The sequence below is a fragment of the Astatotilapia calliptera genome, chromosome 9 (assembly GCF_900246225.1).
Source record: "Astatotilapia calliptera chromosome 9, fAstCal1.2, whole genome shotgun sequence".
Classification (NCBI taxonomy): Eukaryota; Metazoa; Chordata; class Actinopteri; order Cichliformes; family Cichlidae; genus Astatotilapia; species Astatotilapia calliptera.
The window spans coordinates 2,544,905-2,563,351 of record NC_039310.1 but is presented as its reverse complement, the minus strand read 5'-3'; the positions used below and the strand labels follow the sequence as shown (position 1 = coordinate 2,563,351).

The following is an 18,447-nucleotide window of genomic DNA, read 5'->3' as shown; positions in this document are numbered from 1 at the left end:
ACAGTTGGGTCCGACCTCGCTGATGGGAGTGAAAAATCGAATGGCCCTTGACATGTTGCTGGCGGAAAAAGGGGGCGCATGCGCCATGTTTGGTGACCTATGCTGTACCTTCATCCCTAACAACACTGCTCCAGATGGCTCAGTAACTCGAGCTCTGGAAGGGCTGAAAACTCTGTCAAAAACCATGCATGAACACTCAGGAATTAACAACCCGCTGGAGAGCTGGATGACCTCTGTGTTAGGAGAGTGGAAAGGGTTGGTGATGTCTGTAATGCTGTCTGTTGCATCATTTCTAGGGATATTGGTGACTTGTGGTTTTTGTCTCATTCCTTGTGCCAAAGGTGTCACGTTTTAGTTAACGGACTCAGGCGCAGACCGGGAATCTTTACAGAGTTAACAATTAGTTTATTGACACAACGGCACCAGGTGATGCTATTTACAATGTGCTGGAGGGAGGGGAGGGGGGTCCAGGGTTCTGGGGTATGTGAGGGGAAAGACGGGAATCAGACGCACTCCAAAGGCTCTCTCTCTTCACTCCCCACACTGGGGAAACACAAATCCACTCACTCGTCCACAGGATGACAGGCAGGCAGGGAAAGGTCTGTACACAGAAACTTTAGTTAGAGGCGAACAGACGGAAAGAACTCACAGATTCCCATTCTCAAACTACTGAGTGACTGACGCTGATAGCTCAATGATCCAGCGACGAGTGACACAGTGCTGCTGTCTTAAATCGGCCTTGTGATCATCCCGATAGGCAGCAGGTGGGTGGGCCAGGGGCGGGAGCCCATAATGAGCACCGCCCTGGCAGATGAGAGAGAGAGAGAAGGAGAGAAAAAACATGTTGCCTAATACAGGATCAGCTGGTAAGGCACAGGGACCATGACAGTGCCCCCCCCCCCCCCCCCCCCTCAACAGGAGCCCCCCGGCGACCCACCAGGCTTACCCGGATGCAGACGATGGAACTCCCGCAGCATGCGCCTGTCCAGGACGGCCACCCGAGGGACCCAGGACCACTCCTCCAAGCCGTAGTCCTCCCAATCCACCAGGTACTGGAAGCCACGCCCCCGCCGCCGAGAATCCATGATACGGGTGATAGAGTAGGCCGGCAGACCGTCCACGAGCCGGGGGGGAGGAGGGGGCCCGGAAGGCGGGCACAGAGGACTGGACTGGAGAGGTTTAACCTGAGACACATGGAAGACGTCGTGTATTTTCATGTTGCGAGGCAGCTTGAGCTTAACAGACACAGGGTTAACCAAAGCAGAGATCTCGAACGGGCCGATAAAGGTGGGAGAGAGCTTCTTGGATTCCGCCCGGACGGGAACAAAGCGTGTGGAAAGCCATACCTTCTGTCCAACAGCATAGGTGGGAGCGGAGGACCGGTGGCGGTCAGCAAAGCGTTTATTGCGGTCCCTGGTGCGTAACAACGCAGCCCGGGTGGCCTTCCACACCCGACGACACCTACGCAGATGCGCCTGGACTGATGGTACAGAGTGTTCGCCTTCGATGGAGGGAAAAAGAGGTGGCTGGAATCCCAGAGAAGCTTCGAAAGGTGACCGGCCCGTGGCGGAGGAGGTCATGCTGTTGTGGGCGTATTCGATCCAGGGCAGTTCCTCGCTCCAGATGGCCTGGTTGGAAGAGGCGACGCAGCGCAGGGCAGCCTCCAGCTCCTGGTTTGCCCGCTCTGACTGGCCATTGCTCTGCGGATGATACCCAGAGGACAGACTGACCTTTGATCCCAATGAGGCGCAGAACTCTTTCCACACTCGGGATGTGAATTGAGGACCCCGGTCAGACACGATGTCATCTGGAATGCCGTGCAGGCGAAAGACATGGTTGGTGAGTAGGTGAGCAGTCTCCAATGCTGTAGGCAGCTTGGGCAGAGCAACAAAGTGAGCCGTCTTAGAAAAGCGGTCGACGATCGTGAGTATGACCGTATTACCTGCAGATGGTGGGAGGCCGGTCACAAAATCCAGAGAAACATGGGACCACGGCCTGGTGGGCGTGGGTAAGGGATGAAGCGGACCCGAGGGTGGCTGGTTTGGGATCTTGTTTCAAGCGCAGGTTGTACAAGCAGAGACGAATTCTTTGATATCCCGGCTCAGGGTGGGCCACCAAAAGTAGCGCTGCAGGAAAGTAATGGTGCGGTGTATTCCTGGGTGTGTGTGCCCACTGTAATACCTGAGACCTGACAGGTTGGGGAACGAACAGGCGCCGGGGCTGCCTCCTGGATCCAGTTCAGCTCTCTGAGCCTCGCAAATGGCAGACTCGATTTCCCAGGAGACGGCCCCCACCACACAGGTGGCCAGGAGGATGGGAGCAGGGTCCGCCGGGTCTTCTGAGGTGGAGAACTGTCGGGACAGGGCGTCCGGCTTGACATTGTGAGATCCTGGCCTGTAAGTGATTGAAAAGTCAAATCGCGTAAAAAACAGAGCCCACCTTGCTTGTCTGGCGTTAAGCCTCTTTGCGGATTGCAGATATGCTAGATTCCTATGGTCTGCCCAAACGATGAACGGTTGAGCAGTGCCCTCCAGCCAGTGCCTCCACTCCTCCAAGGTGAGCTTGATGGCAAGAAGTTCCCAATCACCGACGTCGTAGTTGCGTTCTGCGGGGGTGAGACGATGGGAGAAAAAGGCACACGGGTGAAGCTTACCATCCCTCTGTTGTGAGAGGACCGCTCCTACTCCCGTGTCGGATGCGTCCACCTCCACCACAAACTGCAGGGTTAGATCGAGCTGGACCAGAATGGGTGCCAAGGCGAATCGCTTTTTCAGCTCCAGGAAGGCTGATTGGGCAGCATCGTTCCACTGGAAAGGAACCTTGGGAGAGGTTAATCGTGTTAAAGGCAGGGCTACCTTGCTATAGTCCTGGATGAATCTCCTATAGAAGTTAGCAAAGCCGAGGAACCACTGCAGCTGCCGTCGGTTGGGGGGTTCAGGCCAATCTATTACAGCTTTTACCTTAGCTGGGTCAGGGCGTAGGTCTCCCCGCTCAATGACGTAACCTAAGAAGGCAACTGTGGACATGTGGAATTCACATTTCTCACCTTTAACAAACAACCGATTCTCCAGCAGGTGTTGCAGGACCTGTGTGACGTGGGTATCATGCTCAGATGGAGATTTGGAGAAGATCAGGATGTCGTCGAGGTAGACGAAGACGAACCTGTTGATGAAATCCCTCAAAACATTATTGACGAGTGCTTGAAAATCTGCAGGAGCATTAGAGAGGCCGAACGGCATAACTAAGTATTCAAAGTGCCCAAGGTGAGTATTGAAAGCGGTCTTCCACTCATCGCCCTCTCGGATCCGAACCAAGTGATACGCATTCCTCAAGTCTAATTTGCTGAAAACGGTCGCCCCCTCGAGCAGCTCAAAAGCAGAGGTGAGAAGTGGGAGTGGATATTTGTTCTTGATGGTTATGTTGTTTAATCCACGGTAGTCTATGCACGGGCGGAGAGACTTGTCTTTTTTCTCGACGAAGAAAAATCCTGCTGCTACGGGCAATGAGGACGCGCGGATCAAGCCGGCAGCGAGGGACTCTGTGATGTATGACTCCATAGCCTCCCGCTCCGGTAGAGAGATGCTGTAGAGACAGCTTGTAGGCAATGGCGCGCCCGGGAGCAGGTCGATAGCGCAATCGTAAGGTCGGTGCGGAGGCAACGACTGGGCCCGATCCTTGCGAAACACTTCAGCGAGATCATGGTAAACAGGGGTACTCCGGACAAATCGGAGGGCGCGGTTGACTTGGCGGGGGAGGCTGCTGTGTGAGGCGGTGAGGCAGACTTAAGGCAGGTCATATGGCACTCCTCCCCCCACCCCGTAATGCGTCCCGTAAGCCAATTAATGCTCGGGTTGTGTTGACGAAGCCAGGGTTGCCCGAGAATGAGCGGTGTCCGAGTGGCCTTGAACACAAAAAAACAAATTTCCTCGGTGTGGTTGCCAGACAGAGTAAGAATGACGGGCTCGGTGACGTGAGTAATGTCAGGTAGGCGCTGGCCAGATAAAGCAGTGACATGCAGAGTGTGCTCTAGCTGAAGGCGGTATGCTAACTCAGTCAAGTGTGGCTTACCACAGAAATTTCTCCATAGAAATGCAGTTGTGGTGTCATTGTGTCACTGGCTTCCTGTAAAATACCACATTGATTTCAAGATTCTACTTCTTACTTTTAAGTCTTTCCATAATCGCACACCTCATTCTCTCCCAGATCTTCTACATATTGCCACTCCATCTTGTACTCTTAGATGCTCATACTCTTTTACTCTTATTGTACCACCTGCTCGCCTGACCAGCAGGGGCTTTAGAGTTTTCAGCCAAGTGGCCACTCATCTTTGGAACTCCCTCCCACACCACATTTGCAACACTGATTTTTTCACTTCAACTTTAAAGTCAGTCTGAAAACATAGCGTTTTATGATTGTCTATTCTGTTTGATTTTCATTTTATGATGTATCGATTTTTAATTTTATGGTGTAAGAAAAATATTGTTAAACACTACTGGAGTCATGCTGTTTAACTTGCAAATTAACCAAAGATTTAAGACAACCTTATCTACACAAAATTAAGAACATCATAAAATGTCCCAAAAATCAACAGAGTTCATGATTCAACAATAAGAAAGAAAATGAGCAAAAGTGCATCCATGGGAGAGTTCTAAGGTGAAAACCACTGCTGAACAAACAGAAGACTTAAAAAAGCCATTTATTACACAGGGCAGATAGGATTGGATAAATTTTTTTTCTTAATAAATGAAATTATTTATCAAAAATCATAAAATCTGAAACACTTAAAACACACACACACACACACACACACACACACACACACACACACACAATCAAACTACATTTTCATGGCACCATAGCTCACATAGCACACTCAGTATCACTCCTTTTTTTACTGCCAAGAAAATGTACGCTCTGTCACACACACACATCCACTAACAATCCACAAAATTATGAATTTGGGAGTAGGATGCTGGGAAGTCTTTGTAATAAACAAAGAATTGGAGAGTAAGGAGATATGCCAGAGAGACATGCAAGCAAATATCTTTGCAAAACCCTCAGCTCCCTCTGCTCGCCCTTTTGACCAACTCCCTTTCTCTATTCCACTAAATCACCTCAAACATACTGCTTCATCTCTCCTTTCTTGTCTCCTTTCTGTATTTAGGTGCCTTTGAATTAGATCTTTAACTCTCTGACTCTACAGTTCCACTTATGTCCTTCAGCCCCACCATTCCCTCCCCCTTCCCTTCAAGCCTCAAGCCGATCTTTCACATCTGATATTGTCTTAATTTTTTCCTTCATCTTATCTTTCTCTTTTGTGTGTGTGTGTGTTTTTTCCCCCACAAAAGATATTGCTGCATATATTGCAACAATGGCAGTGTTGCAATAGATTGAAGTACATTTAAAGCAGCAGCATGCATTTTTATTTTATTATATGTTTTCTTCTTCTTTTTTACTTTAACACTATTAACAATAATTGGGTCATTATAACCTAAGCTTTCACTATACAGTTCTCTTTGCCACCAGGTACAAAATCCCGGGAAAAGAAAGGCAACCAAAAACATCAGGGGTGCCCTTTTTGTTTCTAGCAGCTTTCCCCCAGCCTGGTACTTTTCAAACACTCCAAGTGTTTGAAAAGACTTCCAATTAAGCTTTGAAAGATCAGTCATGAGGGAACAATCATAAACACTACTGTCAGTCAAGCTTGTCAGAAAACCAGAATCACATTGCACCTTCATTTAAAACAAAATCAGCAAAAACCAAATTAAACATAAAAAAAAAAAAATCACAAAGGCAGATCCACATGGTATCCACTACTGCACCTGAAGGTAAAAGAGGGACATGTGAATTATTAAACATTAGGTCTCTCTCTTCAAAATCCCTGTTAGCACATGGATTAATAATTGATCACCGTATTAATTTACTCTGCCTTTCAGAAAACTGGTTACAGCAGGATGATTATATATGTTTGTTTAAATTAAACAACAACCCCGAGTCATACTAACTGTCAGAATCCTTGAAGCAAAGGCCAAAGAGTGTATGTCCATTTCAGCTTATTAATCAACCGATGACCCAGTTTGCATTCATTTGAAAGCCTCAGATTCTTAGAGTTTCAAATGATATTTAAGTGTGTACAGATATATGTGCAGGTCCTTCACAAGCTCTTTCTTTGTGAAGGACTGCTAGAAAAAGTTTAAAATGACTTTTATCAGTCCTGAATCAATCTCATTAGGTAACGTTAACATAACTTTTGAAATGTTTCCAGTGTGGGGGAAGGCACTCAGCTAAGTAAAAGTGTAAAAGTCAGTAAAAAGTTGTATATTCAGAAACTTCATGTAAGTATCAGCACCAAAATGTACATGAAAATAAATGTCAGTATTTTTTTCTTCAGTTATTTAAAATGTGCATTTTGGATAATTGTTATGTTGTGTTACATATTATTGCTGTAGATGTTTATAAGCTTGATATATTTAAGTTAAGTTTATCCACAGAGTTACATCATATTTTATAAGGATATTATGGGTTTTTAACATCTTTGCCCAGTTTGACCAATTTAGCAAAATATCAGCCTGTTTAAGGCTCTCACACCTATTCTGTCTGACTTAAATTAGTTATGGCATGATTTTCTTACCCAATAAAGGAATATATAATATATCAGTCTACTCTTTATTTTATCAGAAAGATGCAATTGATCACAGCTTGTGAATTTTCTTTTTAACCATATAAGTAAGCTTTCAGATAAATGTAGAGGTGCTAAAAAAGCCTCTTGGATAAGGAGTAAAATGTCTTCACAAAATGCTTTTCAAACTCCTTAGATATGTATGTTTGCTGGTTCGCAGTCATCCAGGTCATGGTAGTCTAAGTAAATTTTCTTAGCTTGATTCTCCAAGTACTCTCCAAACTACGCCCAAGCTTGGGCAAAGTAACTCTAAGTGTGCTGAAAAAGTAAACTAGTTTCAGAGGCATACAAAAATCACAATAATACAACAACACTTGTACTCATACACACAACATCCTTTCCAAGTCATAAACCTGTGAATTTCATAAACGCTCCAATCGGGAAGAATTTGGCTGGTGCTGTGCTGTTTCTCGTTAACAGTAAATAGCATCACTGGGTCCTGGTGGTGAAATTACACTATATCATGGCTGAGAGCTCATTAAAAATGGATATGAATGGTTGACTAACAGTAGCTCCCAGGCTGGAAAGTGTCAACAGGCCTGCCGCTTTTCTTCCATGTTGTAAAAAATTCAAACTGATGTGACACAGTGGGCACGTTGGTGCCAGACATGCACAGTGATTTATGCCTCTCATTTTCAGTAGGGGACATTTTAAGTGAAAGCACAGGGAATTTGCCAATTTTACAGTGAGGCACTGCAGAGGAAACAGTTGTATATACTTGGTACATTGTTGAGAGAAAAAGCAAAGACGCCAGAAAACAGCATCTGTCAAGAGCAAGCTCACAAATTACCTGTTGGCACTCTCTGACGAACATTCAAGGCCAACTGCCACACAAACAAAGCAGCAAGTACAAAAGACAATTTATGTTATTGCTGTCTGAACAGGCTGTGCCTTAATATACAAAGCAATAAAGGATGTGGAGCTGAAGGGAACTGGCAGTCGTCAGGGACGTTAGTAGGATACAAGAAACTATTATCTCCCACCATACAGCAAAGTCGATTTGCTGTTGAAAGCTCTCTGGCAACTGAGTTTGACAAGGAAAAGTAAGATCCTACCCTCCTGATGACATTGTTGGCTTGGCAGGAGGTCTGTAGCGGAAGTCAAGTCCCTCAAATTAGGAGGTCAGCGATAAAGGAGACCCACTAAACAGGCCAAACAGGTGCCTGCAGCAGAGACCAAGACCATTTTCAGGATTATCAGACCACTGATCAAAAAGGAGACAGAGAACTGTTGGAGGCTGACCTACTGCTTCACACTTAGGTAGCACAGACCCCCTAAAGACTCTGGAGGCCGGGGTTGCTCAGCGCAGCATGTGGTCTCCTCAAGGTGAAGAGGTTACTGGCTCTTGACCCCAGTTCCACTGCTGAGAACCATGCTTCTGTGTGTGGGAAGCTGGAAGCAGCAATGAGGCTCCATTACTGGGTTGCTGGCTGGTGAAAAGCTTAGCCAACAACCCCCATCACTAGGGAAAATGTAGGGGAATAAAGCAGTTGAGGATGTTTCTTAATAATTTACCTCATAACACTAAGTCCCACAGACAAAATGAATGTCATAAATCTATGTGGAAATCTTTGAGAATATGTAAAACTCTTCCTTCAGCTCATCAAAAACAACAGCAATGTCTGCTGGGTCCATTCTCTGATCATGTCATTTTGTCATGTAATATGTGAAGTTAATAAACTATAAACAAACCTTTATTCAAGTGGCAGCCAATTAAGAAGACGTGGGGGAACTTTAAATAGACTGGTTCTTATATAGGACTTTTCTACTCTACCTCAGCACTCAAAGCGCTTTGTACAACATGGTTTGTTCACTTATTCACACCCATTCATACAAGCACTATGCTTAAGTGCTCAAATAGATAAATTGAAGAGCAAAGTGGAGTTACATCTTACCCAGGGATATTTGAAATCTAAAGTGAGGCAGCTAGGGACTGAACCACCAATCTTCCAATTAGTAGAGGACCTGCTCTAGCTCGAAAACTAAGAGGACTCCATATCATTTGTCAGAAATTAAAATTATCAGTCAATAGAGTGCTGAATTTAAAGACACTACGAAAAACAAAGTGCATACTCTTGCCACATGAGGCCAGAGCCCAGGACCCACTGCACCAGCATCAGATGTCATTGCCAAGCCTGTAGATGTGTGTGTGTGTCTCTCCATGTGATATACCAGCCATACCTGTCACTGACCCACTACCAAAGTGGTCATGCTGAAAACTGTTACAGGCAGCGTAACTTTCACAGCTTCTCCAGACCTTTTCATTTCTTTCATGTGTTCTCAGGATGAACCTGCTTTTACCTGTGAAAACTACAGAGTGCCAGTGTTAGACCTGCCAATTCTGGTATATTCATCACTTCTTGGAAGTAGTTTTCCTGTAATGTGACACAGAGATTATAGTTACTGACACTTATTTTTAACTCTGTCGATCAATATCATTGTCATTCACTCAATTGCTTTGTTCATTTATAGTACTGAATTCCATTTCTCAAAAAAAAGAAAGAAAAGAAAACAAAGCTCATTTCTTATCAGGGTGTCCCGGTTCAACACCTGACGCAGCAACGTCCGAGCTGGCATGGCTTCATATTTATGCCGCTTGCTCATGTCTGTGGTAGGCTTGGTCTAGCATGGGGGCCTAGCCTAGGAACCCAGGCAGGAACTTGAACTTACAACTCCCGTTTCAAAGGCGTGTAGTCTTACCACTATAATGCAATGACTGTGCTGTCTACCAGTAGCTGGTGTTTCTCCCCCCTGGTGTTCCTACCAATCCCTTTGTGTGCTCCACTCATGTATTGAGCCTGTTTCTCTTAGCCGCCGTGATGCCTGACAGAAGCGTCCAAGTGGTACTGAGGTAGGTTATTGGCCAGTAGTTGGATGGGACCGGTCTCTCCTGAGCATCCTTGGGGATCAGGACTGTCCGGCCTTCAGTTAGCCATTCTAGGTGTGTTTCATTGACTAGCAGCTGGTTCATTTGTGCTGGCAAACACTCATGGAGTGCAGTCAGCTTCTTCAGCCAGTAGGTCCTTCTCTCATATGCTTTTCCAGTATTGCAGGGGTGGTGGTGGTGTTCTTATATGGTGGTGTTGTTGCCCTGCCACTGCGAGAGGCGGCTGTAGCTCAGGGTACAACAGGTCATCTACTGATCGGAAGATTTATGGTTGGATCCCTGGCTGCCCAGCCTGCATACCAAATGTGCTTGGGCAAGAACCTAACCCCAAGTTGTTCTCTGATGCAGCTAAAAAGCATAGAACAAATTAAATGTGGCATGTTGTATAAAACCCTTTGAGTGCTCTGGGAGAGTAGAAAAGCACTATATAAGAATCAGTCCATTTATCATACCTTTGATGGTTCTGTGGAGAACAGCTGGTTTATTCTTCTGCCTTCCATTTCTCTCTTATATCTCTTCAAGCAGCTGCCAAGGCTGCCAGTCTTTGCTTGCCAGATTACAAAGTATGGACAGCTTGGTGCACTTCTTCTTAGCACGTTCTGCAGTTAGCTAACTTCCCTCTGTGCTACCTGATTCTTGGCCTCTAGTCTCCTTCTCCATGGAGGATACTGCTCCATATGGTTGTTGAACTTGTAGCCAAGCATTTCATTGATCACTGCTGCCATAGAGTAGATAAGATCCAATCCAATCCAACTTTATTTATATAGCACTTTTAAAAACAACAAAGTTGACCAAAGTGCTTTCCAATAATAAAACAGAGATAGCAGTTAAAACCATACTTTAAGCATACAATGAAATCAATAAACAAAATAAATATATAATTGAAAAAGAAGATAAAAATAAATCAACATGAGTAGAATAAACAATAAGATATACAATGAATAAGATTAACAAAGTAAAAAGATTAAGAATGACCAACAGCTGACTAAAAACTGACTACAAACTGGCTCTGATAACACTCCTAGAAAGCCTTTGAAAAAAAGTGTGTTTTTAAAAGTGATTTAAACATTTCAAGTGTTGGGGCCAGCCTAATATGGAGGGGCAGTTTGTTCCATAGTTTGGGGGCCACAACAGCGAAAGCTCGGTCCCCTCGGTGTTTCAGTCTCGACATGGGGACAGCAAGGAGTGACTGGTCAGATGATCTGAGAGACCTTTGTGGAGTGTATTGGTGTAAAAGGTCTGAAAGGTAAGACGGAGCCAGGCCATTTAAGACTTTAAAAGCAAGCAATAAAATTGTAAAATGAATTCTAAAATGGACAGGCAACCAGTGTAAGGAGGCAAGAACAGGGGTAATGTGCGCACGTTTGCGTGTCCCTGTCAACAGGCGAGCAGCAGCATTCTGGACCATTTGCAAGCGTGATAGTGAAGCCTGATCAATACCAATATAAAGTCCATTACAATAATCAAGGCGAGTGGTCACAAATGCGTGCAAAACTCTCTCCAAGTCACAAAAAGAAATAAAAGTTTTTACTTTAGAGAGCTGCCTCAACTGAAAAAAGCTTTTTCTCACCACTGTATTTACTTGTTTGTCCATTTTAAGAGCTGTGTCAAATTTTACTCCAAGGTTGGTGACAATTGATTTGACACACGATGTAAGAGGACCCAAGTCAGATGGAGGGATACCAGGTCCATTCGGCCCAAATATAATGACTTCGGTCTTCTTTTCCAGAGCCAGCCATGCTCTGATATCCTTAAGACATTCTAAAATAGGCCTGAGGGGGTTAAGGTCATTGTGTTTCAGCGGTAGATAAATTTGACAATCATCTGCATAAAAATGAAATGAGACTTTATGTTTTTTAATAATATGGCCAAGGGGAAGTAAATAAATACTAAAAAGAAGGGGCCCAAGGATGGATCCTTGAGGTACACCACATGGGAGGGGGCCGGAAGATGAATGAAATTTACCAAGTAAGACTGAAAAACTTCTATCAGAGAGGTATGACTTAAACCACTCCAAGGCAGTGCCTCTAATTCCAACATGATGTTCTAGACGATAAATCAAAATATTGTGATCTACTGCATCAAAAGCTGCTGTGAGATCCAAAAGCACAAGTAAGACAGACTTCCCAGAGTCAGCAGTTAATAAGATATCATTAAAAACTCTCAAAAGTGCAGACTCTGTGCTGTGAAGTGCTTTAAAACCAGATTGAAATACCTCAAAAATGTTTTGACTCTCTAAAAAAGTCTGCAGCTGTGAGCACACTTCTTTTTCTAACATTTTAGAAACAAAAGGAAGCTTTGAAATAGGTCTGAAATTACTCATCAAAGAGGCATCCAAGCCAGGGCGTTTCAGCAGAGGCTGGACCACTGCCTGTTTAAAAATTACAGGTACATGGCCTAAAGTCAGGCTGCTGTTTATAAGCCTTTGAATATAAGGTCCAATAGTGCCCCAAACTTCTTTAAAAAAGCGAGGGGGAAGAACATCACTGGGAGAGCCAGACTTGATTTGGGTGACACTTTTACCCAGTTTAAATAGAGACACAGGTTCAAAATGGCTAAAAATTGCTAAAGGCGTAAAAATAACAGAAGGGTCATAAGAAGGGGGTAAAATATGTGCTCTAATAGATAAAATCTTCTCCACAAAGAAATTTAAAAAAGCTTCACAAGTTTCAGCAGAAGCTTCTATACAGTTGGATTGGGGAGGGTTAAGAACAGAGCTTAAAATACTAAATAAGACACGGGGCTCATGGCAGTTGTCATTAATAACACCTGCAAAATAAGCGGATTTCTGGTTCTTGACAATTTTCTGATATCTATGCCAGCTATCTCTTAAGATATCATAAGACACTTGTAGCTTGTCTTTTTCCCATTTGCGTTCTGCTTTTCTGCACTCTCTTCGAGCAGCCCGAGTGATGTCGTTCAGCCACGGCTCAGACTTCAATTTAGGCCGCCTGACCTTCAGAGGAGCAACAGTATCCAAAATGATTTGACAAGTAGATAAGAATTTTGCAGTCAGCACCTCAGTGTCGGCACAGACTGAGAGCTCTGAGTCAACATTTAAGGCCTTATTAAAGGCGGTAGAAAACTGGACGGCACTTGATGGTTTAAACATGCGAGAAGCAGTAGGAGGGCCACAGGTAGTGATATTACAGGGAAGAGAAGTTTCAAACAATACAGGCATATGATCAGAAAAGACGACATCATAAATTTGAAGATTATAAACATGTAAACCATAAGACAAAATCAGATCCAGAGTGTGTCCATATTTATGAGTGGGACCAGTGACAGACTGCAAAACATTAAAAGCATCAAGTAGGTTTAAAAAGTCCTTTGCCAATGGTTTAGTAGGACAACACACATGAATATTCATATCACCCAAGATTAAAACCTTGTCATACTTTGGCATTATTTCAGCCAAGAACTCAGAGAAGTCATTAAAAGTTCCTATTATATTTTGGTGGACGGTAGATCACCGCACAAAGAACAGGATGACTGCTACCAAGCTCAAACATATTCAGTTCAAAACTGGAGAAAGTGACAGGTGACAGCTGGCGACAGTGTCACCTGGTTAGTCTCGATAATGGTCACAGTAGGCATTAATCATAGTGCTGCGTTCACATTATCTACTAGAACTTGTGAGGGTACTTCATGCAATCTTGGTAACCTCTCAGAACTAACGATCGTTCTTCCATCACACTTGGGGCTTGATACCCAATCTCGGGTGGTGGTGATGATCTCCCCCACTCAACTGTTTGTCCTATAATATAAAGAATCACTTACAGCAATGATAAAATTACAGTTTTATCATATACAATTACATCAGATGGTATATCTGTTCCTCAAGCTTGAATCCTCAGCGAAAGGATGTGGGCCCAAACCTGTCTGTGCTTCTTGAGCCAGTGAACCCCGAATGCAAGGGTTCTACCATCCTCCATTTGGCCCCCTGAGTCTCCTCTGCCAGCTTCAGTCTCCAATCATAGCACCAGAGGGCCTCTGTCGCTATTGTTGGCCTCAAGCAAAGCACCTGAGATACTCCATTTCTGCTGCTGGCCTCCCTGTCAGATTCCTGAACTGGTTTGTCCCTGCCAAGGACCACTTGGCCCAGAATTGTCCCACATTGCCTCATGGCTAGGCCAACCAAGACAATTTTTGGTCCTTTTTTTTTTAAACTGAGTCGCTCCCTGTTTTTGATTTTGGTTTTTTTTTAGGGTGTTTCCTCTTTTGTTTTGATAGCTTTTGTCTCGTATGTTTAGTATTCAGTTTTACTTTCCCCAACCTTGTTTCCCCAATTGTTTCTACCTGTGGCTTCCAACTACTCTTAACGTTTCTACTGTTTGTTTCCTGCATGTCAGCCTGTGAGTTTTTCCTGCTGCTTTATGGACATTGTTTACTGCCTTTTGTTGAACTTCATCTTTACTAAATTCATCTTCACTTGTTTATTTACTCCATCATTTAACAGAATCTGATTTTGGGGGGTCTGAACTTTCCAATATATATGTGGCAAATCAAGATCATTTTTAAACAGTGTTGTTGTATTATCTTAGTGAGCACTCGTAAATAACTACATATAACACATTTTAGAGAATTTTATTATGTTTCATGTATCTGAAAAAAATATTGGCCGATATATACAATTTTTAAATCTCCAAATATCAGCATCGGTGTTAAAAGTCCTATATCGAACAGGCTGTTATCAGTAACTGGTATTAAATTTAAACACAAAGCCAGTAGGACAACTGTAGACTACTATTCTTGTTACACCACCACCTAATTGGACACCTCCTCTGTAGACACCATTTATCAAATGTTGCATCTCACTGAATAAGCTTTACAGATATCCCCTGTGCTCTCCCTCTTTTTTTTTTTTTTGGTTCTTTTGCCATCAGAATTATTGTCTAAAGGCAAAGAAAGATGCCCAATGGATTTACTTTACCAAATGGACCATCCCAGCCTTGTCGTAATAGTCTGTTTGATTCACTTTTTATTGTTTATTTTATTTTATTTTCACTTGCTAAATAAGGGACAGATTGGACTGGGGAAAACAAAGGGGTGAAAGAAAGAGGGAAAGAAAAACAGCGGAGAAGAGGGACGGGGATAAAGGGCAAAAAACAAAAACCAACAAAATAAGCAGACAAAAAATACATATATCAATCACCTGGATCACCTGTTGAGAAAGAAAAAAGAGAAAACAAGCACAAGAAAAAAAAGAGCAACATAATAAACAACATCACGATGATCTATGGCAAGCTGCGAGTGGCCCTGCCTGTGGTCCTGGCAGAAACACAGAGAAAATGCAAAAAATTAATTCATTAATTAATTTAAAAAAAATAAAAAATTCCTACAGCGTAGTGTAGACTGTGAATGCAACACTCCTAGTAGCCTAGCAATATTTAACCCACAATGCACCGTGATGTAAACATATTAAACAATCATCGTAATATATGATGCGACAACAGCATGTCTTTCTCACTCCAAAAGCGCAAAATTGACAATGAAAACTGTCGGTTTAACCCTGCCTGGACTGAGAAATACTTATTCATTTTACCGAGTTTAATAATCTTACAACCGGAGTTGTACTACAATGTTGAGGGTCCTGTACAGCCCAAAAGAGAGCTGCAGCATCTTCCCTTCGTGTTTGCTTCTTGGCGAAGAAGAAAAGGCCTTTCACAGATTCTGAAACAATGAAATTCAAATTCAAATTCAAATTTTATTTGTCACGTACACATTCATACACAGTACGATATGTAGTGAAATGCTTGGACAACTGCTCGTGACCTAAAGAGAACAAAAAAGGAAAGGCTATGAATAAGATAGGAAATAAATATGAAAAATTAAAAAGGGTAAATTTAACTAGGAAGGAATAAAATATAAATTAAGGTTAAAAATGAAATAACTGTACAACACAAATTAGAATGAAGGGTAAATTTAACTGGGAAGAATAAGATAAAGATAAATATATAAATTAAAGTTGAAAATAAAATAACTGTACAACAAAATACACAATACACAATATAGAACTATATAAGAATGTATGAAGAAATCTAAATATAAATAAATATATACACAATAACAGCAGCTGTACAAGTATTAACCGGAAATGAAGAATATAGTGACCAGTGTTGTGCAAAACCAAAGTCCAGAAAGTCCAGTGTGTGTGTAAGAACCATATGTGTGGGTCAGTACTGTGTGGTGGTGTGATTGAGAGACCGTATCGCCTGCGGGAAGAAGCTCCTCCTCAGTCTCTCTGTGTTGGTCTTCAGGGAGCGGAATCGCTTTCCTGACCTCAACAGAGAGAACAGTCTGTTGTTGGGATGGCTGAGGTCCTTCACGATCTTCCTGGCCTTGGTCCAGCACCGCCTGCTGTAGATTGAGTGCAGGTCAGGGAGCTCGGAGCGGATGGTGCGCCCAGCTGACCGCACAACCCTCTGTAGAGCTCGTCTGTCCTGCATGGTGCTGTTCCCGAACCAGGTTAAGATGTTTCCCGCCAGGATGCTCTCTATGGTGCACGAGTAAAAGTTCCTGAGCACCTTGGGGGGCAGTTGGAAGTCTCTCAAGCGTCTGAGGTGGTAGAGACGCTGTCGGGCCTTTTTCACCACGGTGTTGATGTGACAGGACCATGACAGGTCCTGCGTGATGTGAACTCCGAGGTATTTGAAGCTGTCCACTCTCTCCACTGGGCACTCGTTGATGACGGGGGTCTGGTAGTTCCTCTCCTGCTTAGTGCTGAAGTCCACTATCAGCTCCTTTGTCTTACTGACGTTTAGAAGGAGGTTGTTCCTCTGGCACCAGTTCTCCAGATTCCTAATCTCCTTCAGGTAGGCCGTCTCGTTGTTATCAGAGATCAGGCCCACCACAACGGTGTCGTCAGCAAACTTGATGATGGTGGTGGAGCTGGTAGTGGCCACACAGTCATATGTGTACAAAGAGTACAGCAGGGGGCTCAGAACACACCCCTGGGGGGCTCCAGTGCTGAGAGTGGTGGAGGCTGAGACATGTCCGCCCATCCTTACTGCCTGTGGTCTGCCAGTTAGGAAGTTGGAGATCCACTGACACATAGATGAGCTGAGTCCCAGATGCTCCAGCTTGGTGGTGAGTGTGGAGGGAATTATGGTGTTAAATGCAGAGCTGTAGTCTATGAAGAGCATTTTAACATAATTCCCCCTTCTAGTGTCCAAGTGAGTGAGTGATGTGTGGAGGAGATGAGAGATGGCATCGTCTGTGGAACGATTTGGACGGTAAGCGAACTGTAGTGGGTCCAGTGTGTCTGGTAGTGAAGAAATGATGAAGTCTCTGACCAGGCATTCAAAGCACTTCATCACTACTGAGGTGAGGGCTACAGGGCGATAGTCATTGAGAGAAGCAGGGTGGGGTTTCTTCGGGACAGGAACAATGATGGACTCTTTGAAGCATGTGGGGATCACCGACTGAGATAAAGAGATGTTGAATATCTCAGTGAACACAGGAGCTAGCTGGTATGCGCAGTCTCTTAGGATACGACCTGGGATGCCGTCTGGTCCTGCTGCTTTCCTGGTGTTCACTCTCTTGAAGGCTCTCCTTACTTCATGCTCGGAGATGACGAGCACGTTTCCGGTGCTGGCAGTATCTTCCTGTCTGCAGCCGTTAGCGCCGCTAACACTAGCATTGTTGGAGACCTTAGCTGCAGCCTCGAAGCGAGCATAGAAAGTGTTCAGCTCGTCTGCCAGAGTCACGGCCGCGTTCGTCATACCGGTTGTTGGTGCTTTATAGTCCGTTATTGTCCTTAGTCCCCGCCACAGGCTCCTAGAGTCACTCTGTTGGAGTTGTGACTCTAGTTTCCTCCCGTAGCGCTGCTTCGCCTCTTTCACCGCCCTCCGCACGTTATATGACGCGGCTTTGTACGGGTCCATGTCCCCCGTCATGAGTCCCGTGTTGTAGGCAGCGGTGCGGGATCTCAGAGCGTCGCTGATGGTTTTATCCACCCACGGCTTCTGGTTGGGAAACGTTGTGATAGTCTTTGTCTCCACGGTATCATCCGCTAGTTTCCCGATGAATCCCACAACCGCTTCCATAAACACGTTGACGTCATCGTCGGAGCTGTTTCTGAACATGCCCCAGTCTGCGTCATCGAGTGCGTCCTGTAACGCGGCCACCGATTGATCCGTCCAGCGCGCGACCTTCCTCTGAACTGGAACTTCCTGTTTCAGCCTTTGTTTGTATTTTGGCATGAGGAAGATGGCGGCGTGATCAGATTTGCCAAACGGGGGGCGGGATTGTGCCTTGTAGCCGTCCTTGACCGTAGTGTAGCAGTGGTCCAGTGTCCTTTCACCCCTGGTGGGGCAGGTGATGTGTTGATAAAAGTTCGGCGCTGCGCGTTTGAGGTTGGCGCTATTAAAGTCCCCCGTCACAATAAGCGCAGCGTCCCGGTGTTGTGTCTGGTGCTGTGTGAGTGCCTCATGCAGCTCGCATAAGGCGGTGACCGTGTCCGCTTGTGGTGGAATATAAACGGCACTTACAATGACCGATGTAAATTCCCGAGGTAGATAAAAAGGACGACACATGATGGACAGTAGTTCCAGATTTGGTGTGCAGGAGCGTGTGAGAGGAACAACGTTCGCAAATACTGCATGCTGGCCGTGGTGGATGCAGTGAAAAGTGAGTGTGACATCTGCTATTAAAAACGTACCCCTGTAGGACAGTTCAAATATTCGTAGAGTTGAAGTTCTGGCGTCAGACGAGTTTGAAATGCTGTTAGATGACCTGAAGAAAACTGATGTAATGTCTATAGCAGGAGATCACAGACAGAACTGATAATGCACAGTTGTGCGTATATGTCCGTTTTTTGGATGGGAAATTGCTCGGTTTACTACCGTTAGAGTGACACACAGCTGGCGAAATGATGTTT

General features: G+C 44.5%; 1 long non-coding RNA gene across 1 annotated transcript; it reads right to left on the bottom strand.

Annotated features, from left to right (window-relative positions):
* Window positions 1-382: 382 nt before the first annotated feature.
* LOC113028779 (uncharacterized) lies at window positions 383-990 on the bottom strand. Its single transcript, XR_003273278.1, has 3 exons — window positions 947-990; window positions 683-804; window positions 383-601 (listed from the first exon to the last, which is right to left on the bottom strand). It is a non-coding gene; the product is annotated as an uncharacterized LOC113028779 (long non-coding RNA).
* Between the last annotated feature and the right edge of the window lie 17,457 nt (window positions 991-18,447).